The sequence below is a fragment of the Chiloscyllium punctatum genome, unplaced genomic scaffold (genome assembly GCF_047496795.1).
Source record: "Chiloscyllium punctatum isolate Juve2018m unplaced genomic scaffold, sChiPun1.3 scaffold_143, whole genome shotgun sequence".
NCBI lineage: Eukaryota > Metazoa > Chordata > Chondrichthyes > Orectolobiformes > Hemiscylliidae > Chiloscyllium > Chiloscyllium punctatum.
The window spans coordinates 656942-683155 of NW_027309877.1; the positions used below are offsets into that span (position 1 = coordinate 656942).

At 53.8% G+C, this 26214-nt stretch overlaps 1 long non-coding RNA gene across 1 annotated transcript in view; it reads right to left on the minus strand.

The window, feature by feature from the left end:
• Positions 1–26214, minus strand: part of LOC140471649 (uncharacterized) — a 107199-nt gene that overhangs the window by 56062 nt on the left and 24923 nt on the right. The window lies entirely within an intron of this gene.

The window sequence follows — 26214 nt, forward strand, 5'->3', positions numbered from 1 at the left end:
AGAGACATAACAGAGGCAGCAATTAGACCCATACAGTGAGCGGTATCACATGGAGGGAGACTGAGTGATATCACCAGAGTGCAGGAAGATATCAGGAGCAAACAATGGTCATGGTGAAAGGGGTTTGATTCATGCTGCATTGGGATCAGTACTCACTGACGGTTGAACTACGATTGGGACAGGTGATGGCCTCGTGCTATTCTCACCCGACTGTTCATCCAAACCTTAATACTGGAGTGCAGTATACCCATCTAACTGCCTCATATCCTTTCAGGAAGGAAATCTGTTATGGGCAGCGGGTCTGGCCTACATATGAATCCAGACCCAGAGCAATGGGGTTGACTCTCAACTGCCCCCTGAAATGATCCAGCAAGGCACTCAGCTCAAGAGCAGCTCGGAGTGGGCATGCGATGCTGGCTAACCAGAGACAGCAACATCCCATGAGTGAATTAAACACAACACTGCTGGGAACAGTGTCCTGGTCAACCGTGTCGGTAAGCTTATGGGCAGGACTTTAAACTGACAGAGAGGATGCAGGGCCAGGGTTCAGGTGAAAGGACCTATCCAAATCCAAAGAGAAAATGGTGATGTAGCTGAAGACAAGCAGAAAGGAACAGGGAGAGACAGAGTTTAACTGAAACTGTACATCAGTGAATTGGACTGTGACAAGAAATTGTGGAAAGAGTCAATCTTAATGTTCTTTTTTTGTACTGGATAATGTCTCTGCAATAAGGTGGATGGATTGTGGCACAGAGATAAATGAGATTTAGTGGTGACAGGGTGAACAAAAGGTGGATCATGAATATTCTATTGTCCACCTCCTTGAGGGGTGTCAGGGAGTGCAGGATGGGTATCCCTGACAGTAATGGGTAACAAAGGCATTACAGAGAAAGCATTTGGCCTCAGATGATGCAGCTGAATCAGTCTGAATGCAGATTCTGGGTAACACGTGTCAAAAACACAAGCAGGAGAACAGTTTTTAGGTGACCTAACAGTATTTCAATGCTCAACCCTGTTACACATTCCTGTGTAATACAAAGCCACTGTGATAATTCTGGGAGACTTCAGTCTTTGTATAATCTAGGGCAGTCACATCGGCAAAAGTGATGTTCTCCGAACTCCTCTTTGAATGTTTGTGTCAGTGTTTCTTTGAATAACACGTTGTGCAAACGGCCAGGGAGGTGACTATCTCAGATCGACCGTTGGGTGATGACGCTGAGGGAAGGAGTAATGTCCCACTGAGATATCCTCTGGGAAATTGTCGTGTAGTGAAATTCAGTGAGATGATGGATTGTTAAAGTGACCATAAAGCACACCCGACAATCACAACCAAAGCCATTGACATGTGTTTGAGAGGAGAACTGACCAAGGTAAACAGGGGAAACAGTGAAGTGTGTGGCTGGAAATGGACAGTGCAAAACATTTACAGTCATAGAGATGTACAGCACAGAAACAAATCATCCACGCCACCAACATATCCTATCACAATCTCGTTTTATTTGCCATCAGTTGGCCCAAATCCCTCTCAACCCTTCCTGTTCGTATACCCATCCAAATGCCTTTTAAATGCAGTAATTGTACCAGTCTCCACAACTTCATCTGGCAGTTAATTCCATACACGCAACACCCTCCACATCAAAACGTTGTCCCTTACGTTCCTTTTATATCTTTCCCCTCTCACCCTCAACCTGGGCCCTCCAGTTCTGGACTACCCCACCCTAGGGAAAAGAACATGTCTGTTATACCTATCGATTTGTCTCATGGTTTTATAAACCTACATATGGGTGCCCCTCAGCCTCAGACATTCCAGGGAAAACAGGCCCAGTGCATTTCACCTCTCCCTGTGGCTCAATTCCTCCAATCCTATCTTCATCTTTGTAAATCTTTTCTGAACCCTTTCAATTTATACAACATCCTTCCGATAGGGAGGAGACAAGAATTGCACACAATATTCCAAAAGTGGCTTATCCAATGTCCTATACAGCCACAACATGACCTCCCAACTCCTCTACTCAATGCACTGATCAGTAAACACAACCATACCAAACTCCTTCTTCACTATCCTATCGACACACAATTCTCTTTTCAAGGAACAATGAACCTGCACTCCAAGGTCTCTTTGTTCAGAAACACTCCCTGGGACCTTAACATTAAGTGGATCAGTCCTGCGAAGAGTTGCTTTTCCAAAATGTAGCACCTCCCATTTATCTAAATAAAGCTCCATCTCCCACTCCTCAGCCCATTGGCCCATCAGTTCACCATCCCGTTGTAATGTGATGTAACATTCTTCACTGTCCACTACAACTACAATTTTGGTGTCATCTGCAAACTTACTAACTATACCTGCTGTGTTCACATCCAAATCATTTATATCATTAATGGAAAGTAGTGGACGCAGCACCGATCCTTGTGGCACTCCACTGGGCACAGGTCTCCAGACTGAAAAAAACACCCTCCACAACCACCCTCTGTCTTATACCTTCCTGCCAGATCCATATCCAAATGGCTGGTTTACCCTGTGTTCCATGAGATCTATCCTTGCTCTCCAATCTCCCATGTGGAAACATTTCGAGCACCTTACTGAAGTCCATGTCGCTTCCATCCACCGTGCTGCCCTCATCAATCCTTTTGGTACTTCTTCAAAAAACTCAATATCTTGAGCCATGATTTCCCACGTACGAAGCAATGCTGACTATCCCTAATTAGACATTGCCTTTCTAAATACATGTAATTCCTGTCCCTCATGTATCCATCTTTCCACGTGCCCACGACTGACGTCAGGTGAACCAGTCTGCAGTTCCCTGGCTTGTCCTTACCAGCCTTCCTAAACAGTGGCACCACGTTAGCCCAACCTGCAGTCTTCTGGTACCTCACCTGTGTCTATCGATGATACAAATATTTCAGCAAAGGGCACAGCAATCACTTCTCTAGCTTCCGAGAGATCGAGAGTATACCTGAAAAGGTCCTGGGGATTTATCCACCTTTAACCATTTCAAGACATCCAGCACCTCCTCCTCTGTAATATGGACATTTTGCAAGATGACATCATCTATTTCCCAATGCTATTTCCCAAACCATCATTCTATTCTACATCATCCATGTCCTTCTCTACAGTAAACACTTGTTCAGTTTCTCCCCCATCTCCTGCAGCTCCACGTGCAGGCTGCCATGATCTTTGAGGGCTCTATACTCTCCCCAGTGACCCTTTTGTCCTACATGGATTTATACAAATGTTTTGGATTCTCCTTAAATCTATTTGCCAAAGCAATCTCATGTCCCCTTTTTGCCCTCCTGATTTTCCTCTATCCCGACACAACACTACACTGACCCCCTCCCTGATTGATCCCTTCACAACACTGCAATCTCCCCCTCCCTGACTGATCCCTACCCAACACTGCAATCTCCCCCTCTCTGACTGTTCCCTACCCAACACTGCACTCACCCACTCCCTGACTGATCCCTACCCAACACTGCAATCTCCCCCTCCCTGACTGATCCCTACCCAACACTATAATCTCCCCCTCTCTGACTGATCCCTACCCAACACTGCAAACTCCCCCTCCCTGACTGATCCCAACCCAACACTGCAGTGTCCTCCTCCCTGACTGATCCCTACACAACACTGCAATATAACCCATTCCCTGACTGATCCCTACCCAACACTGTAATCTCCCCCTCCCTGACTGATCGCTACCCAACACTGTCATCTCCCCCTCGCTGACTGATACCTACCCCGCATTAAATAAAGCCCCTCACTGACTGATCACTACCCATCACTGCAATCTCCCCTCACTGACTGATCCCTACCCAACACTGCAATCTCCCCCTCCCTGACTGATCCCTATCCAACACGGCAATCTCCCCCTCCCTGAATGATCCAATCCCAACACAACAATATACCCCTCCCTGACTGATCCCTCCCCTACACTGCAATCTCCCCCTCCCTGAATAATCCATTCCCAACATTGCACTCACCCCCTCCCAAATTGGTCCCTACACAACACTCCAATCTCCCCCTCCCTGACTGATCGCTATCCAACACTGTCATCTCCCCCTCCCTGACTGATACCTACCCCGCATTAAATAAAGCCCCTCACTGACTGATCACTACCCATCACTGCAATCTCCCCTCACTGACTGATCCCTACCCAACACTGCAATCTCCCCCTCCCTGACTGATCCCTATCCAACACGGCAATCTCCCCCTCCCTGACTGATCCAATCCCAACACAACAATATACCCCTCCCTGACTGATCCCTCCCTAACACTGCAATCTCCGACTTCCTTACTGATCCCTACCCAACACTGCAATCACCCCCTCCCTGGCTGATCTCCACTCAACACTGCAATCTCCCCCTCCCTTACAGATCGCTCCCCAACACAGCACTCACCCACTCCCTGACTGATCCCTACGCAACACTGCAATCACCCCCTCCCTGACTGATCCCAACCCAACATTGCACTCACCCAATCCCTGACTGATCCCATGCCAACACTGCAATCTCCACCACCCTGACTGATACCGAACCAACACTGAAATCTCCCTCTCCCTGACTGATCACTTCACAATTGCAATCTCCCCCTCCCTGACTGATCCTTATCGAAAACTGCAATCCCCCTTCCTGAATGCTCCTGACCCAACACTGCAATATCCCCCTCCCTGTCTGATCCCTGCATAACACTGCACTTACCCTCCCTGACTAATCCCTATCCAACACTGCAGTCTCCCCCTCCCTGACTGATCCCTCCCCAATACTGCACTAACCCCCTCCCTGGCTGATTCCTACCCAACTTTGCAATCTCCCCCTCCCTGACTGATACCTACCGAACACTTCAATCTCACCCTCCCTGACTGATCCCTCCCCAACACTGCAAACTCCCCCTCCCTGACTGATCCCTCCCGAACACTGCAATCTCCCCCTCCCTGACTGATCCATCCCTAATACTGCAATCTCCGACTTCCTTACTGATCCCTACCCAACACTGCAATCTCCCCCTCCCTGACTGATCCAATCCCAACACAACAATATACCCCTCCCTGACTGATTCCTCCCCTACACTGCAATCTCCCCCTCCCTGAATAATCCATTCACAACATTGCACTCACCCCCTCCCAAATTGGTCCCTAACCAAAACTGAAATCTCCCTCTCCCTGACTGATCACTTCACAACATTGCAATATCCCCCTCCCTGACTGATCCCTCCCCAAGACTGCAATCTTCCCCTCACTGGCTGATCCCTCCCTAATACTGCCATCTCCGACTTCCTTACTGATCCCTACCCAACACTGCAATCACCCCCTCCCTGGCTGATCTCCACTCAACACTGCAATCTCCCCCTCCCTTACAGATCGCTCCCCAACACAGCACTCACCCACTCCCTGACTGATCCCTACGCAACACTGCAATCACCCCCTCCCTGACTGATCCCAACCCAACATTGCACTCACCCAATCCCTGACTGATCCCATGCCAACACTGCAATCTCCACCACCCTGACTGATACCGAACCAACACTGAAATCTCCCTCTCCCTGATTGATCCCTACCCAACACTGCACTCACCCAATCCCTGACTGATGCCTACAAAACACTGCAATCTCCCCCTCACTGACTGATCCCTATCCAGCACTGCAATCTGTCCATCCCTGACTGATCCCTACCCAATACTGCACTAACCCCCTCCCTGACTGATCCCTGCCCAACACTGCACTCACCCCAATCCCTCACTGATGCCTACAAAATACTGCAATCTCCCCCTCACTGACTGATCCCTATCCAGCACTGCAATCTCCCCCTCCCTGGCTGATTCCTACCCAACTTTGCAATCTCCCCCTCCCTGACTGATAACTACCGAACACTTCAATCTCACCCTCCCTGACTGATCCCTCCCCAACACTGCAAACTCCCCCTCCCTGACTGATCCCTCCCCAACACTGCAATCTCCCCCTCCCTGACTGATCCCTATTCAACACTGCACTCACCACATCCCTGCCTGATCCCTACCCAACACTGCAATCACCTCCTCCCTGACAGATTCACGCCCAAAACTGTAATCCCACCTCCCTAACTGATCCCTAACCAACACTGCAAACTCCCCCTCCCTGACTGATCCCTCCCCAACACTGCAATCTCCCCCTCCCTGACTGATCCTTAACCAACACTGCAATCCCCCCTCCCTGACTGATCCCTACCCAACACTGCACTCACCCCCTCCCTGACTGATCGCTGCCCAACACTGCACTCACCCCCTCCCTGACTGATCCCTGCCCAATACTGCACTCACCCCCACCCTGACTGATCCCTACCCAACACTGCACTCACCCCGTCCCTGACTGATCGCTGCCCAACACTGCACTCACCCCCTCCCTGACTGATCCCTGCCCAACACTGCACTCACCCCCACCCTGACTGATCTCTACCCAACACTGCAATCTCCCACTCCCTGGCTGATCCCTAACCAACACTGCAATCTCAACCTCCCTGTCTGATCCCTACCCAACACTGCAATCTCACCCTCCCTGACTAATACCGACACAACACTGCACTCAACCCCTCCCTGAGAGATCCAGACCTAACACTGTAATCACCCCCTCGCTGAGTATTCCCGACCCAACACTGCAATCTCCCCCTCCCTGACTGATCCCTAATCAACACTGCAATCACCCCCTCCCTGACTGATCTTTATCCAACACTGCAATCACCCCTCCCTGATTGATCCCTCCCCAACACTGCAATCTCCCCCGCCCTGACTGATTCCTACCCAAGAGTGCACTCACCCATTGCTTGGCTGATCCCTACCCAACACTGCAATCTCCCCCTCCCTGACTGATCCCGACCCAACACTGCAATCCCCCCCTCCCTGACCGATCCCTATTGAACACTGCAATCCACCCCTCCCTGACTGGTCCCTATTCAACGCAGCAATCACCCCCTCCCTGACTGATTCCGACCCAAGAGTGCACTCACCCGTTTCTTGGCTGATCCCTATACAACACTGCAATCTCACCCTCCCTGACTGATACCGACACAACACTGCAATCTCCTCCTCCCTGATTGATCCACACCCAACACTGCAATATACCCCCACCCTGACTGAACCCTACCCAACACTGCAATCTGCCCCTCCCTGACTGATCCCTCCCCGGCTGATCGCTATCCAGCACTGCAATCTCCCCCTCCCTGACTGATCCCTACCCAACACTGCAATCTCCCCCTCTATGACTAATCCCTACTGAACACTGCAATCTCCTCCTCCCTGACTCATCCTTAGCCGACACTGTACTCACCCCCTCTCTGACTGAAACCTACCAAACTCTGCACTCACTCACTCCCTGACTGATCACTTCACAACTCTGCAATCACCCACTCCCTGACTGATCCCTACCCAACACTGCAATTAACCCCTCCCTGACTGATCACGACACAACACTGCAAACAACCCTCCCTGACTGATCCGTATTCAACACTGCAATTACCCCCTCCCTGAGAGATTCCTAACCAACATTGCACTCACCGCATTCCCTGGCTGATCCCTAACCAACACTGCAATCTCCCCCCTCCCTGTCAGATCCCTACAAAACACTGGAATCTCCCCCTCCCTGACTGATCACGACCCAACACTGCAATCTCCCCCTCCCTGACTGATTCCTACCCAACACTGCAATCTTCCCCTCCCTGACTGATCCCTACCCAACACTGCAATCTCCCCCTCCCTGACTGATCCCTACCCAACACTGCCATCTCCCCCAGCCTGACTGATCCCTACCCAAAACTGCAATCACTCCCTCCCTGACTGATCCCCACTCAACACTGCAATATACTCCCACGGTGACTGATCCCGACCCAACACTGCAATCTCCCGATCCCTGACTGATCCCTACACAACACTGCAATCTCCCCCTCCCTGAATGATCCCTACAAAACACTGCAATCTCCCCCTCCCTGACTGATCACGAACCAACACTGCAATCTCCCCCTCCAGGACGGATCCCTATTCAACACTAAATTCACCCACTCACTGACTAATCACTAGCCAACACTGCAATTACCCCCTCCCTGACTGATCCCTTACCAACACTGCAATCTCCCCCCTCCCTGACTGATCCCTATTCAACACTGCAATTACCCCCTCCCTTATTGATTCCTTCCCAACATTGCACTCACCGCATTCCCTGGCTGATCCCTAACCAACACTGCAATCTCCCCCCTCCCTGACTAATCCCTACAAAACACTGGAATCTCCCCCTCCCTGACTGATCACAACCCAACACTGCAATCTCCCCCTCCAGGACGGATCCCTATTCAACACTAAAGTCACCCACTCACTGCCTAATCACTAGCCAACACTGCAATTACCCCCTCCCTGACTGATCCCTTACCAACACTGCAATCTCCCTCCTCCCTGACTGATCCATATTCAACACTGCAATTACCCGCTCCCTTACTGATTCCTTCCCAACATTGCACTCACCCCATTCCCTGGCTGATCCCGAACCAACACTGCAATCTCCCCCCTCCCTGACTGATTCCTACAAAACACTGGAATCTCCCCCTCCCTGACTGATCACGTCCCAACACTGCAATCTCCCCCTCCAGGACGGATCCCAATTCAACACTAAATTCACCCACTCACTGACTAATCCCTAGCCAACCCTGGAATCACAGCCTCCCTGACTGATCCCGACGCAACACTGCACTCACCCCCTCCCTGACTGATCCCTACCCAACACTGCAATCTCCCCCCTCCCTGACTGATCCCTACCCAACACTGCACTCACCCCCTCCCTGACTGATCCCTACACAACACTGCAATCATCCCCTCCCTGACTGATCCCCACCCAACACTGCAATCTCCCCCTCCCTGACTGATCCAGAACCAACACTGTAATCTCCCCCTCCCTGACTGATCCCTAAACAACATTGCAATCTCACCCTCCCAGACTGATTCCCTACACAACACTTCAATCTCCCCCTCCCTGACTGATCCCTACCCAACACTGCAATCACCCCCTCCCTGACTGATACCGCACCAACACTGAAATCTCCCCCTCCCTGACTGATCACTTCACAATTGCAATCTCCCCCTCGCTGACTGATCCCCAACCAACACTGCACTCACCCAATCCCTGACTGATGCCTACAAAACACTGCAATCTCCCCCTCACTGACTGATCCCTATTCGGCACTGCAATCTCTCCATCCCTGACTGATCCCTCCCCAATACTGCACTCACCCCCTCCCTGACTGATCGATGCCCAACACTGCACTCACCCCATTCCCTGACTGATGCCAACAAAACACTGTAATCTCCCCCTCACTGACTGATCCCTATCCAGCACTGCAATCTCCCCCTCCCTGGCTGATTCCTACCCAACTCTGCAATCTCCCCCTCCCTGACCATTCCCTCCCCAACACTGCAATCTCCCCCTCACTGACTGATCCCTATCCAGCACTGCAATCTCCCCCTCCCTGACTGATCCCTACCCAACACTGCAATCTCCCCCTCCCTGACTGATCCCTCCCCAACACTGCAAACTCCCCCTCCCTGACTGATCCCTAACCAACACTGCAAACTCCCCCTCCCTGACTGATCCCTCCCCAACACTGCAATCTCCCCCTCCCTGACTGATCCTTACCCAACACTGCAATCCCCCCTCCCTGACTGATCCCTACCCAACACTGCACTCACCCACTCCCTGACTGATCCTTACCCAACACTGCACTCACCCCCACCCTGACTGATCTCTACCCAACACTGCAATCTCCCACTCCCTGACTGATCAATAACTAACACTGCAATCTCACCCTCCCTGTCTGATCCCTACCCAACACTGCAATCTCACCCTCCCTGACTGATACCGACACAACACTGCACTCAACCCCTCCCTGGGAGATCCCGACCTAACACAGTAATCACCCCCTCGCTGAGTATTCCCTACCCAACAGTGCAATCTCCCCCTCCCTGACTGATCCCTAACCAACACTGAAATCACCCCATCCCTGACTGATCTCTATCCAACACTGCAATCACCCCTCCCTGATTGATCCATCCCCAACACTGCAATCTCCCCCGCCCTGACTGATTCCTACCCAAGGGTGCACTCACCCCATTCCCTGGCTGATCCCTTACCAACACTGCAATCTCCCCGCTCCCTGACTGATCCCTACAAAACACTGGAATCTCCCCCTCCCTGACTAATCACGACCCAACACTGCAATCTCCCCCTCCAGGACGGATCCCTATTCAACACTAAATTCACCCACTCACTGACTAATCCCTAGCCAACACTGTAATCACAGCCTCCCTGTCTGATCCCAACGCAACACTGCAATCTCCCCCTCCCTGACTGATCCCTACCCAACACTGCAATCTCCCCCAGCCTGACTGATCCCTACCCAACACTGCAATCACTCCCTCCCTGACTGATCCCCACTCAACACTGCAATATAGTCCCACGGTGACTGATTCCTACCCAACACTGCAATCTCCCGCTCCCTGACTGATCCCTACCCAACACTGCAATCTCCCGCTCCCTGACTGATCCCTACCCAACACTGCAATCTCCCCCTCCCTGACTGATCCCTACCCAACACTGCAATTACCCCCTCCCTGACTGATCCCTTACCAACACTACAATCTCCCCCCTCCCTGACTGATCCATATTCAACACTGCAATTACCCCCTCCCTTACTGATTCCTTCCCAACATTACACTCACCCCATTCCCTGTCTGATCCCTACCCAACACTGCAATCTCCCCCCTCCCTGACTGATCCCTACCCAACACTGCAATCATCCCCTCCCTGACTGATCCCTACCCAACACTGCAATATACGCCCACGGTAACTGTTCCCTACCCAACACTGCAATCACCCCCTCCCTGACTGATCGCAAACCAGCACTGCACTCACCCCCTCCCTGACTGATCCCTAGCCAACACTGCAATCACCCCCCTCCCTGACTGATCCAGAACCAACACTGTAATCACCCCCTCCCTGATTGATCCCTACACAGCACTGCACTCACCCCCGCCCTGATTAATTTCTACCCAACACGCCAATCACCCCCTCCCTGACTGATCGCAAACCAGCACTGCACTCACCCCCTCCCTGACTGATCCCTAGCCAACACTGCAATCACCCCCCTCCCTGACTGATCCAGAACCAACACTGTAATCTCCCCCTCCCTGATTGATCCCTACACAGCACTGCACTCACCCCCGCCCTGATTAATTTCTACCCAACACGCCAATCACCCCCTCCCTGACTGATCCCTAGTGAACACTGCAATCGCCCCCTCCCTGACTGAACCAGAACCAACACTGTAATCTCCCCCTCCCTGATTGATCCCTACACAGCACTGCACTCACCCCCGCCCTGATTAATTTCTACCCAACACGCCAATCTCCCGCACCCTGATTGATCCCTACCCAACAATGCAATCACCCCCTCCCTGACTTATCCAGACACAACACTGGAATCACCTCCTCCCTGACTGATCCCCAACCAACATTGCACTCATCCCCTCCCTGACTGCTCCCTACCCAACACTGCCATCACCCCCACCCAGACTGATCCATACCCAACACTGCAATCTCCCCCTCCCTGACTGATCCCCACACAACACTGCAATCATCCCCTCCATGACTGATCGCTACCCAACACGGCAATCTCTCCCTCCCTCACTAATCCCTACCCAACACTGCAATCTCCCCTCATTGACTGATCCCTATCCAGCACTGCAATCTCTCCCTCCCTGGCTGATTCCTACCCAACTCTGTAATCTCCCCCTCCCTGACTGAGCCCTGCACAACACTGCAATCTCCCCCTCACTGATTGATCCCTATCCAACAGTGCAATCTCCCCCTCCATTACTGATCCCTCCCCGACTCTGCACTCACCCCCTCCCAGACTGATCCCGACCGAACACTGCACTCGACCCTCCCTGACTGATCCCTACCCAAAACTGCAATCACCCATCCCAGACTGATCTCTACCCAATAATGCAATCACCCCCTCCCTGAGTGATCCCTACCCAGCAATGCACTCATCACCTCCCTGACTGACCCCCACCCTGCACAGCAATCACCCCCTCCCTGACTGATCCCTTAACAACATTGCAATCTCACCCTCCCAGACTGATCCCTACGCAACACTGCAAACACCCCCTCCCTGACCGATCCCAACCCAACACTGCACTCACCCAATCCCTGACTGATGCCTACAAAACACTGCAATCTCCCACTCCCTGACTGATCATTACCCAACACTGCAATCCCCCCTCCCTGACTGATCCCTACCCAACACTGCACTCACCCCCTCCCTTACTGATCCCTAACCAACACTGCAATCTCACCCTCCCTGTCTGATCCCTACCCAACACAGCAATCTCACCCTCCCTGACTGATACCGACCAAACACTGCACTCAACCCCTCCCTGAGAGATCCCGACCTCACATTGTAATCACCCCCTCGCTGAGTATTCCCTACCCAACACTGCAATCTCCACCTCCCTGACTGATCCCTACCCAACACTGCAATCCCCCCCTCCCTGACTGATCCCTATTGAACACTGCAATCCCCCCTCCCTGACTAATCCCTATTCAACGCAGCAATCACCCCCTCCCTGACTGATTTCTACCCAAGTGTGCACTCACCCATTCCTTGGCTGATCCCTACACAACACTGCAATCTCACCCTCCCTGAATGATCCCGACACATCACTGCAATCTCCTCTTCCCTGACTGATCCACACCCAACACTGCAATATACCCCCACCCTGACTGAACCCTACCCAACACTGCAATCTCCCCCTCACTGACTGATCCCTCTCCGACTGATCGCTATCCAGCACTGCAATCTCCCCCTCCCTGTCTGATCCCTACCCAACACTGCAATCTCCCATCTCTGACTGATCCCTACTGAACTCTGCAATCTCCTCCTCCCTGACTGATCCCTAGCCAACACTGTACTCACCCCCTCTTTGACTGAAACCTACCCAACTCTGCACTCACTCCCTCCCTGACTGATCACAACACAACACTGCAATCACCCCCTCCCTGACTGATCCCTACCCAAAACTGCAATCAGCTCCTCCCTCTCTTATCACTACTCAACACTACAATTCCCCCTCTCTGACTGATCCATACACAACACTGCAATCTCCTCCCTCCCTGATTGATCACTGCCCAACACTGCAATCTCCCCCTCCCTGCCTGATCCCACCGCAACACTGTAATCACGCCCTCCCTGATTGATCGCTACCCAACACTGCAATCACCCCCTCCCTGACTGATCCCTACCCAACACTGAAATAACCCGTCCCTGACTGATCCCTGCACAACACTGCTATCTCCCCATCCCTCTCTCATCCCGACTCAACACTGCAATCTCCCCCTCGCTGACTGATCCCTTCCCAACACTGCAATCTCCCCCTCCCTGACTGATCCCTACTGAACACTGTAATCTCGCCTTCCCGGACTGATCCCTACACAACACTACTCACCCCTTCCCTGACTGATCCCTACTGAACATTGCAATCTGCGCACTCCCTGATTTATCCCGAACCAACACTGTAATCTCGCCCTCCCGGACTGATCCCTACACAACACTGCACTCACCCCATCCCTGACTGATCCGTCCCCAACACTGTAAACTCCCCATCCCTAACTAATCCCTACACAACACAGCAATTCCCCCTCCCTGACTGATCCCTGCCTAACACTGTAATCACACCCTCCATGACTGTGCCCTACCCAACACTGCAATCTCCCCCTCCCTTCCTGATCCCTCCGCAACACTGTAATCACACCATCCCTGACTGATCGCTACCCAATACTGCAATCACCCCCTCCCTGACTGATCCCTGCCCAACACTGCACTCACCCCCTCCCTGACTGATCTCTACCCAACACTGCAAACTCCCACTCTCTGACTGATCCTTACCCAACACTGCAATCCCCCCTCCCTGACTGATCCCTACCCAACACTGCAATCTCCCACTCCCTGACTGATCCTTAACCAAAACTGCAATCCCCCCTCCCTGACTGATCCCTACCCAACACTGCACTCACCCCCTCCCGGACTGATCGCTGCCCAACACTGCACTCAGCCCCTCCCTTACTGATCCCTAACCAACACTGCAATCTCACCCTCCCTGTCTGATCCCTACCCAACACTGCAATCTCACCCTCCCTGACTGATACCGACACAACACCGCACTCAACCCCTCCCTGAGAGATCCCGACCTCACACTGTAATCACGCCCTCGCTGAGTATTCCCTACCCAACACTGCAATCTCCCCCTCCCTGACTGATCCCTACCCAACACTGCAATCCCCCCCTCCCTGACTGATCCCTATTCAACACTGCAATCCCCCCCTCCCTGACTGATCCCTACCCAACACTGCAATCCCCCCCTCCCTGACTGATCCCTATTCAACGCAGCAATCACCCCCTCCCTGACTGATTCCTACCCAAGTGTGCACTCACCCATTCCTTGGCTGATCCCTACACAACACTGCAATCTCACCCTCCCTGAATGATCCCGACACAACACTGCAATCTCCTCTTCCCTGACTGATCCACACCCAACACTGCAATATACCCCCACCCTGACTTATCCCTACCCAACACTGCAATCTCCCCCTCCCTGAGTGATCCCTACCCAACACTGCAATCTCCCCCTCCCTGACTGATCCCTACCCAACACTGAAATAACCCGCCCTGACTGATCCCTGCACAACACTGCAATCTCCACCTCCCTGACTGATCCCGACCCAACATTGAAATCTCCCCCTCCCTGACTGATCCCTACCCAACACTGCAATCTCCCCCGCCCTGACTGATCCCTGCCAACATTGCAATCTCCCCCTCCCTGACTGATCCCCACCCAACACTGCAATCTCCCCCTCCCTGACTGATCCCTACCCAACACTGCAATCTCCCCCTCCCTGACTGATCCCTACCCAACACTGCAATCTCCACCGCCCTGATTGATCCCTACCCAACACTGAAATAACCCGTCCCTGACTGATCCCTGCGCAACACCGCTATCTCCCCAACCCTCTCTCATCCCGACTCAACACTGCAATCTCCCCCTCGCTGACTGATCCCTTCCCAACACTGCAATCTCCCCCTCCCTGACTGATCCCGACTGAACACTGTAATCTCGCCTTCCCGGACTGATCCCTACACAACACTGTACTCACCCCTTCCCTGACTGATCCCTACTGAACATTGCAATCTTCGCACTCCCTGACTAATCCTTAGCCAACACTGTAATCACAGCTTCCCTGACTGATCCCTACCCAACACATTTATCTACCCCTCCCTGACTGATCCCTACCCAACACTGCAATGTCCCACTCCCTGACTGATCCCTACCCAACACTGCAATCGCCCCCTCCCTGACTGATCCCTACCCAACACTGCAATCTCCCCCTCCCTGACTGATCCCGACCAAACAATGCAATCTGCCCCTCCCTGACTGATCCCCACACAACACTGCAATATACGCCCACGGTAACTGATCCCTACCAAACACTGCAATCACCCCCTCCCTGACTGATCGCAAACCAACACTGCACTCACCCCCTCCCTGACTGATCCCTACCCAACACTGCAATCTCCCCCTCCCTGACTGATCCCTACCCAACACTGCAATCTCCCCCTCCTGACTGATCCCTACCCAACACTGCAATCTACCCCTCCCTGACTGATCCCTACCCAACATTGCACTCTCCCCCACCCTGACTGATCCCAAACCGACACTGTAATCTCCTCCTCCCTGACTGATCCCTACACAACACGGTACTCACCCCCTCCCTGAACTAATTCCTACCCAGCACTGCCCTCTCCCCCATCCTGACTGATCCCGAAACATAACTGCCGTCTCACCCACCCTGACTGCTTCCTACCCATCACTGCAATCTCACCCTCCCTGTCTGATCCCTACCCATCACTGCAATCTCCCCCTCCCTGACTGATCCCTACTCAACACTGCAATCTCCCCCTCCCTGACTGATCCCTACCCAACACTGCAAACTCCCCCTCCCTGACTGATCCCTACTCAACACTGCAATCTCCCCCTCCCTGACTGATCCCTACCCAACACTGCAAACTCCCCCTCCCTGACTGATCCCTACCCAACACTGCAATCTCCCCCACCCTGACTGATCCCTACACAACACTTCAATCACCTCCCCCCTGACTGATCCCTCCCCAACACTTCAATCTCCTCCTCCCAGACTGATACCTAACCAACACTGCACTCATCCCCTCCCTGACTGATCCCTAACCAACACTGCAATCACCCCCTCCCTGACTGATCCCCACCCAACACTACAATATAAGCCCACGGTAACTGATCCCTTCCCAACACTGCACTCACCCACTCCCTGATTGATCCCTACCCAACACTGCAATCTCCCCCTCCTGACTGATCCCTACCCAACACTGCAATCTCCCCCTCCCTGACTGATCCCTACCCAACACTGCACTCTCCCCCACCCTGACTGATCCCAAACCGACACTGTAATCTCCTCCTCCCTGACTGATCCCTACACAACACGGTACTCACCCCCTCCGTGAACTAATTCCTACCCAGCACTGCCATCTCCCCCATCCTGACTGATCCCGAAACATAACTGCCGTCTCACCCACCCTGACTGCTTCAACCCATCACTGCCATCTCGCCCTCCCTGTCTGATCCCTACCCATCACTGCAATCTCCCCCTCCCTGACTGATCCCTACTCAACACTGCAATCTCCCCCTCCCTGACTGATCCCTACCCAACACTGCAAACTCCCCCTCCCTGACTGATCCCGACCCAACACTGTAATCTCCCCCTCCCTGACTAAATCCTACCCAACACTGCAATCTCCCCCACCCTGACTGATCCCTCCCCAACATTTCAATCTCCTCCTCCCAGACTGATACCTAACCAACACTGCACTCATCCCCTCCCTGACTGATCCCTAACCAACACTGCAATCACCCCCTCCCTGACTGATCCCCACCCAACACTACAATATACGCCCACGGTAACTGATCCCTTCCCAACACTGCACTCACCCCCTCCCTGATTGATCCCTACCCAACACTGCAATCTCCCCCTCCCTGACTGATCCCTACCCAACACTGCAATCTCGCCCTCCCTGACTGATCCCGACCAAACACAGTAATCTCCCCCTCACTGACTGATCCCTACCCAACACTGCAACCCCCCCCTCCCTGACTGATCCCTACCGAACTCTGCAATCTCCCCCCTCCCTGGCTGATCCCGACCCAACACTGCAATTGCCCCCTCCCTGACTGATCCCTACCCAACACTGCAATCACTCCCTCCCTGACTGATCCCTACCCAACACTGTAATCTCACCCTCTCTGACTGATCCCTACCCAACACTGCAATCACCCCCTCCCTGACTAATCCCTACCGAACTCTGCAATCTCCCCCCTCCCTGGCTGATCCCGACCCAACACTGCAATTGCCCCCTCCCTGACTGATCCCTGCCCAACACTGCCATCTCCCCCAACCTGACTGTTCCTGACCCAACACTGCAATCTCACCCTCCCTGACTGATCCCTACCCAACACTGCAATCTCCCCCTCCCTGACTGATCCCTACCCAACACTGCAATCTCACCCTCCCTGACGGATCCCTGCCCAACACTGCCATCTCCCCCACCCTGACTAATCCCTACCCAACACTGCAATCACCCCCTCCCTGACTGATCCCTACCGAACTCTGCAATCTCCCCCCTCCCTGGCTGATCCCGACCCAACACTGCAATTGCCCCCTCCCTGACTGATCCCTGCCCAACACTGCCATCTCCCCCACCCTGACTGTTCCTGACCCAACACTGCAATCTCACCCACCCTGACTGATCCCTACCCAACACTGCAATCTCACCCACCCTGACTGATCCCTACCCAACATGCAATCACCCCCTCCCTGACCGATCCCTACCCAACACTGCAATCTCCCCCACCCTGACTGATCCCTACCCAACACTGCAATCTCACCCTCCCTGACTGATCCCTGCCCAACACTGCCATCTCCCCCACCCTGACTGATCCCTACCCAACACTGCAATCTCCCCCTCCCTGACTAATCCCTACCCAACACTGCAATATCCCCCACCCTGACTGATCCCTACCCAACACTGCAATCACGCCCTCCCTGACTGATCTCCACCCAACACTGCAATTTACGCCCACCCTGACTGAACCCTACCAAACATTGCAATCACCCCCTCCCTGACTGAACGCAAACCAACACTGCAATCACCCTCTCTCTGACACATCCCTAACCAACACTGCACTCATCCCCTCCCTGACTGCTTCCTACCTAACACTGCAATCTCACCCTCCCTGACTGATCCCTGCCCAGCACTGCAATCTCCCCCACCTTGACTGATCTCTACCCAACACTGCAATATACACCCACCCTGACCGATCCATACCCAAAAATGCAATCATCCCTCCCTGACTGATAGCAAACCAACACTGCACTAACCCCATCCCTGACTGATCCCTACCCAACATTGCAATCACCCCCTCCCTGACTGATCCCTGCTGAACACTGCAATCTCCCCCTCCCTGACTGATCCCAAACCGACACTGTAATCTCCTCCTCCCTGACTGATCCCTACACAACACGGTACTCACCCCCTCCCTGAACTAATTCCTACCCAGCACTGCCCTCTCCCCCATCCTGACTGATCCCGAAACATAACTGCCGTCTCACCCACCCTGACTGCTCCCTAACCATCACTGCAATCTCGCCCTCCCTGACTGATCCCTACCCATCACTGCAATCTCCCCCTCCCTGACTGATCCCGACCCAACACTGCAATCTCCCCCACACTGACTGATCCCTACCCAACACTGCACTCATCCCCTCCCTGACTGATCCCTACCCAACACTGCAAACTCCCCCTCCCTGACTGATCCCTACCCAACACTGTAATCTCCCCCACCCTGACTGATCCCTACACAACACTTCAATCACCTCCCCCCTGACTGATCCCTCCCCAACACTTCAATCTCCTCCTCCCAGACTGATACCTAACCAACACTGCACTCATCCCCTCCCTGACTGATCCCTAACCAACACTGCAATCACCCCCTCCCTGACTGATCCCCACCCAACACTACAATATACGCCCACGGTAACTGATCCCTACCCAACACTGCACTCACCCCCTCCCTGTCTGATCCCTACCCAACACTGCAATCACCCCCTCCCAGACTGATCCCTGCCCAACACTGCCATCTCCCCAACCCTGACTGATCCCTACCCAACACTGCAATCACCCCGTCCCTGACTGATCCCTACCCAACACTGCAATATCCCGCTCCCTGACTGATCCCGACCAAACACAGTAATCTCCCCCTCACTGACTGATCCCTCCCCAACACTACTATTTCACCTCCCTGACTGATCCCTACCCAACACTGCAATCTCACCCACCCTGACTGATCCCTACCCAACAATGAAATCTCACCCACCCTGACTGATCCCGAAACAACATGCAATCACGCCCACCCTGACTGATCTCCACCCAACACTGCAATACACGCCCTCCCTGACTGATCCCTACCGAACTCTGCAATCTCCCCCCTCCCTGGCTGATCCCGACCCAACACTGCAATTGCCCCCTCCCTGACTGATCCCTGCCCAACACTGCCATCTCCCCCTCCCTGACTGATCCCTACCCAACACTGCAATCTCCCCCGCCCTGACTGATCCCGACCCAACACTGCAATCTCCCCCGCCCTGACTGATCCCTACCCAACACTGCACTCACCCCCTCCCGGACTGGTCCCTACTGAACATTGCAATCTGCGCACTCTCTGATTTATCCCGAACCAACACTGTAATCTCGCCCTCCCGGACTGATCCCTACACAACACTGTACTCACCCCTTCCCTGACTGATCCCTCCGCAACACTGCACTCACCCCATCCCTGACTGATCCCTCCCCAACACTGCAATCTCCCCATCCCTAACTAATCCCTACACAACACAGCAATTCCCCCCTCCATGACTGATCCCTACCCAACACTGCAATCAGCCCCTCCCTCTCTTATCAGTACCCAACACTACAATTCCCCCACTCTGACTGATCCATACACAACACTGCAATCTCCTCCCTCCCTGATTGATCACTGCCCAACACTGCAATCTCCCCCTCCCTGCCTGATCCCACCGCAACACTGTAATCACACCCTCCCTGATTGATCGCTACCCAACACTGCAATCACCCCCTCCCTGACTGATCGCTACCCAACACTGCAATCACCCCCTCCCTGACTGATCCCTACCCAACACTGAAATAACCCGTCCCTGACTGATCCCTGCGCAACACTGCTATCTCCCCATCCCTTTCTCATCCCGACTCAACACTGCAATCTCCCCCTCGCTGACTGATCCCTTCCCAACACTGCAATCTCCCCCTCCCTGACTGATCCTGACTGAACACTGTAATCTCGCCTTCCCGGACTGATCCCTACACAACACTGTACTCACCCCTTCCCTGACTGATCCCTACTGAACATTGCAATCTTCGCACTCCCTGACTAATCCTTAGCCAACACTGTAATCACAGCTTCCCTGACTGATCCCTACCCAACACATTTATCTACCCCTCCCTGACTGATCCCTACCCAACACTGCAATGTCCCACTCCCTGACTGATCCCTACCCAACACTGCAATCGCCTCCTCCCTGACTGATCCCTACCCAACACTGCAATCTCCCCCTCCCTGACTGATCCCGACCAAACAATGCAATCTGCCCCTCCCTGACTGATCCCCACACAACACTGCAAAATACGCCCACGGTAACTGATCCCTACCAAACACTGCAATCACCCCCTCCCTGACTGATCGCAAACCAACACTGCACTCACCCCCTCCCTGACTGATCCCTACCCAACACTGCAATCTCCCCCTCCCTGACTGATCCCTACCCAACACTGCAATCTCCCCCTCCCTGACTGATCCCTACCCAACACTGCACTCTCCCCCACCCTGACTGATCCCAAACCGACACTGTAATCTCCTCCTCCCTGACTGATCCCTACACAACACGGTACTCACCCCCTCCGTGAACTAATTCCTACCCAGCACTGCCCTCTCCCCCATCCTGACTGATCCCGAAACATAACTGCCGTCTCACCCACCCTGACCGCTTCCTACCCATCACTGCAATCTCGCCCTCCCTGTCTGATCCCTACCCATCACTGCAATCTCCCCCTCCCTGACTGATCCCTACCCAACACTGCAAACTCCCCCTCCCTGACTGATCCCGACCCAACACTGTAATCTCCCCCTCCCTGACTGATCCCTACACAACATTTCAATCACCTCCCCCCTGACTGATCCCTCCCCAACACTTCAATCTCCTCCTCCCAGACTGATACCTAACCAACACTGCAATCTCCCCCTCCCTGACTGATCCCTAACCAACACTGCAATCACCCCCTCCCTGACTGATCCCCACCCAACACTACAATATACGCCCACGGTAACTGATCCCTTCCCAACACTGCACTCACCCCCTCCCTGACTGATCCCTACCCAACAATGAAATCTCACCCACCCTGACTGATCCCGAAACAACATGCAATCACGCCCACCCTGACTGATCTCCACCCAACACTGCAATACACGCCCTCCCTGACTGATCCCTACTGAACTCTGCAAACTCCCCCCTCCCTGGCTGATCCCGACCCAACACTGCAATTGCCCCCTCCCTGACTGATCCCTGCCCAACACTGCCATCTCCCCTATCCTGACTGTTCCTGACCCAACACTGCAATCTCACCCTCCCTGACTGATCCCTACCCAACACTGCAATCTCACCCTCCCTGACGGATCCCTGCCCAACACTGCCATCTCCCCCACCCTGTCTAATCCCTACCCAACAGTGCAATCACCCCCTCCCTGACTGATCCGTACCCAACACTGCAATCTCACCCACCCTGACTGATCCCTACCCAACATGCAATCACGCCCTCCCTGACTGATCCCCACCCAACACTGCAATCACCCCCTCCCTGACCGATCCCGACCCAACACTGCAATCTCCCCCACCCTGACTGATCCCTACCCAACACTGCCATCTCACCCTCCCTGACTGATCCCTGCCCAACACTGCCATCTCCCCCACCCTGACTGATCCCTACCCAACACTGCAATCACCCCCTCCCTGACTAATCCCTACCCAACACTGCAATATCCCCCACCCTGACTGATCCCTACCTAACACTGCAATCACGCCCTCCCTGACTGATCTCCACCCAACACTGCAACTTACGCCCACCCTGACTGAACCCTACCAAACATTGCAATCACCCCCTCCCTGACACATCCCTAACCAACACTGCACTCATCCCCTCCCTGACTGCTTCCTACCCAACACTGCAATCTCACCCTCCCAGACTGATCCCTGCCCAACACTGCCATCTTCCCACCTTGACTGATCTCTACCCAACACTGCAATATACACCCACCCTGACCGATCCATACCCAAAAATGCAATCATCCCTCCCTGACTGATCGCAAACCAACACTGCACTAACCCCATCCCTGACTGATCCCTACCCAACATTGCAATCACCCCCCCCTGACTGATCCCTACTCAACACTGCAATCTCACCCTCCCTGACGGATCCCTGCACAACACTGCCATCTCCCCCACCCTGACTAATCCCTACCCAACACTGCAATCACCCCCTCCCTGACTGCTTCCTACCCAACACTGCAATCTCACCCTCCCAGACTGATCCCTGCCCAACACTGCCATCTTCCCACCTTGACTGATCTCTACCCAACACTGCAATATACACCCACCCTGACCGATCCATACCCAAAAATGCAATCATCCCTCCCTGACTGATCGCAAACCAACACTGCACTAACCCCATCCCTGACTGATCCCTACACAACATTGCAATCACCCCCTCCCTGACTGATCCCTACTCAACACTGCAATCTCACCCTCCCTGCCGGATCCCTGCCCAACACTGCCATCTCCCCCACCCTGACTAATCCCTACCCAACACTGCAATCACCCCCTCCCTGACTGATCCGTACCCAACACTGCAATCTCACCCACCCTGACTGATCCCTACCCAACACTGCAATCTCACCCACCCTGACACATCCCTAACCAACACTGCACTCATCCCCTCCCTGACTGCTTCCTACCCAACACTGCAATCTCACCCTCCCAGACTGATCCCTGCCCAACACTGCCATCTTCCCACCTTGACTGATCTCTACCCAACACTGCAATATACACCCACCCTGACCGATCCATACCCAAAAATGCAATCATCCCTCCCTGACTGATCGCAAACCAACACTGCACTAACCCCATCCCTGACTGATCCCCACCCAACACTGCAATCACCCCCTCCCTGACCGATCCCTACCCAACACTGCAATCACCCCCTCCCTGACCGATCCCTACCCAACACTGCAATCTCCCCCACCCTGACTGATCCCTACCCAACACTGCAATCTCCCCCTCCCTCACTGATCCCTACCCAACACTGCAATCACCCCCTCCCTGACTAATCCCTACCCAACACTGCAATATCCCCCACCCTGACTGATCCCTACCCAACACTGCAATCACGCCCTCCCTGACTGATCTCCACCCAACACTGCAATTTACGCCCACCCTGACTGAACCCTACCAAACATTGCAATCACCCCCTCCCTGACTGATCGCAAACCAACACTGCAATCTCCCCCTCCCTGACTGATCCCTACCCAACACTGCAAACTCCCACTCCCTGACTGATCCCTACTCAACACTGCAAACTCCCACTCCCTGACTGATCCCGACCCAACACTGCAATCTCCCCCACACTGACTGATCCCTACCCAACACTGCAATCACCCCCTCCCTGACTGATCCCTACTGAACACTGTAATCTCCCCCTCACTGACTAAATCCTACCCAACACTGCAATCTCCCCCACCCTGACTGATCGCTACACAACACTTCAATCACCTCCCCCCTGACTGATCCCTCCCCAACACTTCAATCTCCTCCTCCCAGACTGATACCTAACCAACACTGCACTCATCCCCTCCCTGACTGATCCCTAACCAACACTGCAATCACCCCCTCCCTGACTGATCCCCACCCAACACTACAATATACGCCCACGGTAACTGATCCCTACACAACACTGCACTCACCCCGTCCCTGACTGATCCCTACCCAACACTGCAATCACCCCCTCCCAGACTGATCCCTGCCCAACACTGCCATCTCCCCCACCCTGACTGATCCCTACCCAACACTGCAATCACCCCCTCCCTGACTGATCCCTACCCAACACTGCAATATCCCGCTCCCTGACTGATCCCGACCAAACACAGTAATCTCCCCCTCACTGACTGATCCCTCCCCAACACTACTATTTCACCTCCCTGACTGATCCCTACCCAACACTGCAATCTCACCCACCCTGACTGATCCCTACCCAACAATGAAATCTCACCCACCCTGACTGATCCCTACCCAACAATGAAATCTCACCCACCCTGACTGATCCCTAAACAACATGCAATCACGCCCACCCTGACTGATCTCCACCCAACACTGCAATACACGCCCACCCTGACTGAACCCTACCCAACATTACAATCACCCCCTCCCTGACTGATCGCAAACCAGCACTGCACTCACCCCTCCGTGACTGATTCCTACTCAACATTGCAATCACCCCCCCCGACTGATCCCTGCTGAACACTGCAATCTCCCCCTCCCTGACTGATCCCAAACCGACACTGTAATCTCCTCCTCCCTGACCAATCCCTACACAACACTGTATGCACCCCCTCCCTGAACTAATTCCTACCCAACACAGCCCTCTCCCCCACCCTGACTGATCCCGAACCAACACTGCCCTCTCCCCCACCCTGACTGCTCCCTACCCAAAACTGCAAACTCCCCCTCCCTGACTGATCCCTATCCAACATTGCAATCACCTCCTCCATAATTGCTCCCTACCCAACACTGCAATCACCTCCTCCATAACTGATCCCTACCGAACACTGCAATCTCCCCCTCCCTGATGGATCCTGACCCAACATTGCAATCATCCCTCCCTGACTGATCGCAAACCAACACTGCACTAATCCCCTCCCTGACTGATCCCTACCCAACATTGCAATCACTCCCTCCCGGACTGATCCCTGCTGAACACTGCAATCTCCCCCTCCCTGACTGATCCCAAACCTACACTGTAATCTCCTCCTCCCTGACTGATCCCTATACAAAACACTGCAATCACCCCCTCCATAACTGATCCCTACCGAACACTGCAATCTCCCCCTCCCTGATGGATCCTTACCCAACATTGCAATCTCCCGCACCCTGACTGATCCCTACCCAACACTGCAATCACCCCCTCCCTGACTGATCCCTACTGAACACTGTAATCTCCCCCTCCCTGACTAAATCCTACCCAACACTGCAATCTCCCTGACCCTAACTGATCCCTACACAACACTTTAATCTCCTCCTCCCAGACTGATACCTAACCAACACTGCACTCATCCCCTCCCTGACTGATCCCTACCCAACACTGCAATCAACCCCTCCCTCACTGATCCCCACCCAACACTGCAATATACGCCCACGGTAACTGATCCCTACCTAACACTGCACTCACCCCCTCCCTGACTGATCCCTGCCCAACACTGCAATCACCCGCTCCCTGACCAATCCCTAGTGAACACTGCAATCTCCCCCCCCTGACTGATCCAGAACCAACACTGTATCCTCCCCCTACCTGACTGATCCCTACACAGCACTGCACTCACCCCCGCCCTGATTAATTCCGACCCAACACGGCAATCTCCCGCACCCTGATTGATCCCTACCCAACACTGCAATCGCCCCCTCCCTGACTGATCCCTACCTAACACTGCACTCACCCCCTCCCTGACTGATCCCTGCCCAACACTGCAATCACCCGCTCCCTGACCAATCCCTAGTGAACACTGCAATCTCCCCCCGCCTGACTGATCCAGAACCAACACTGTATCCTCCCCCTACCTGACTGATCCCTACACAGCACTGCACTCACCCCCGCCCTGATTAATTCCGACCCAACACGGCAATCTCCCGCACCCTGACTGATCCCTACCCAACACTGCAATCACCCCCTCCCTGACT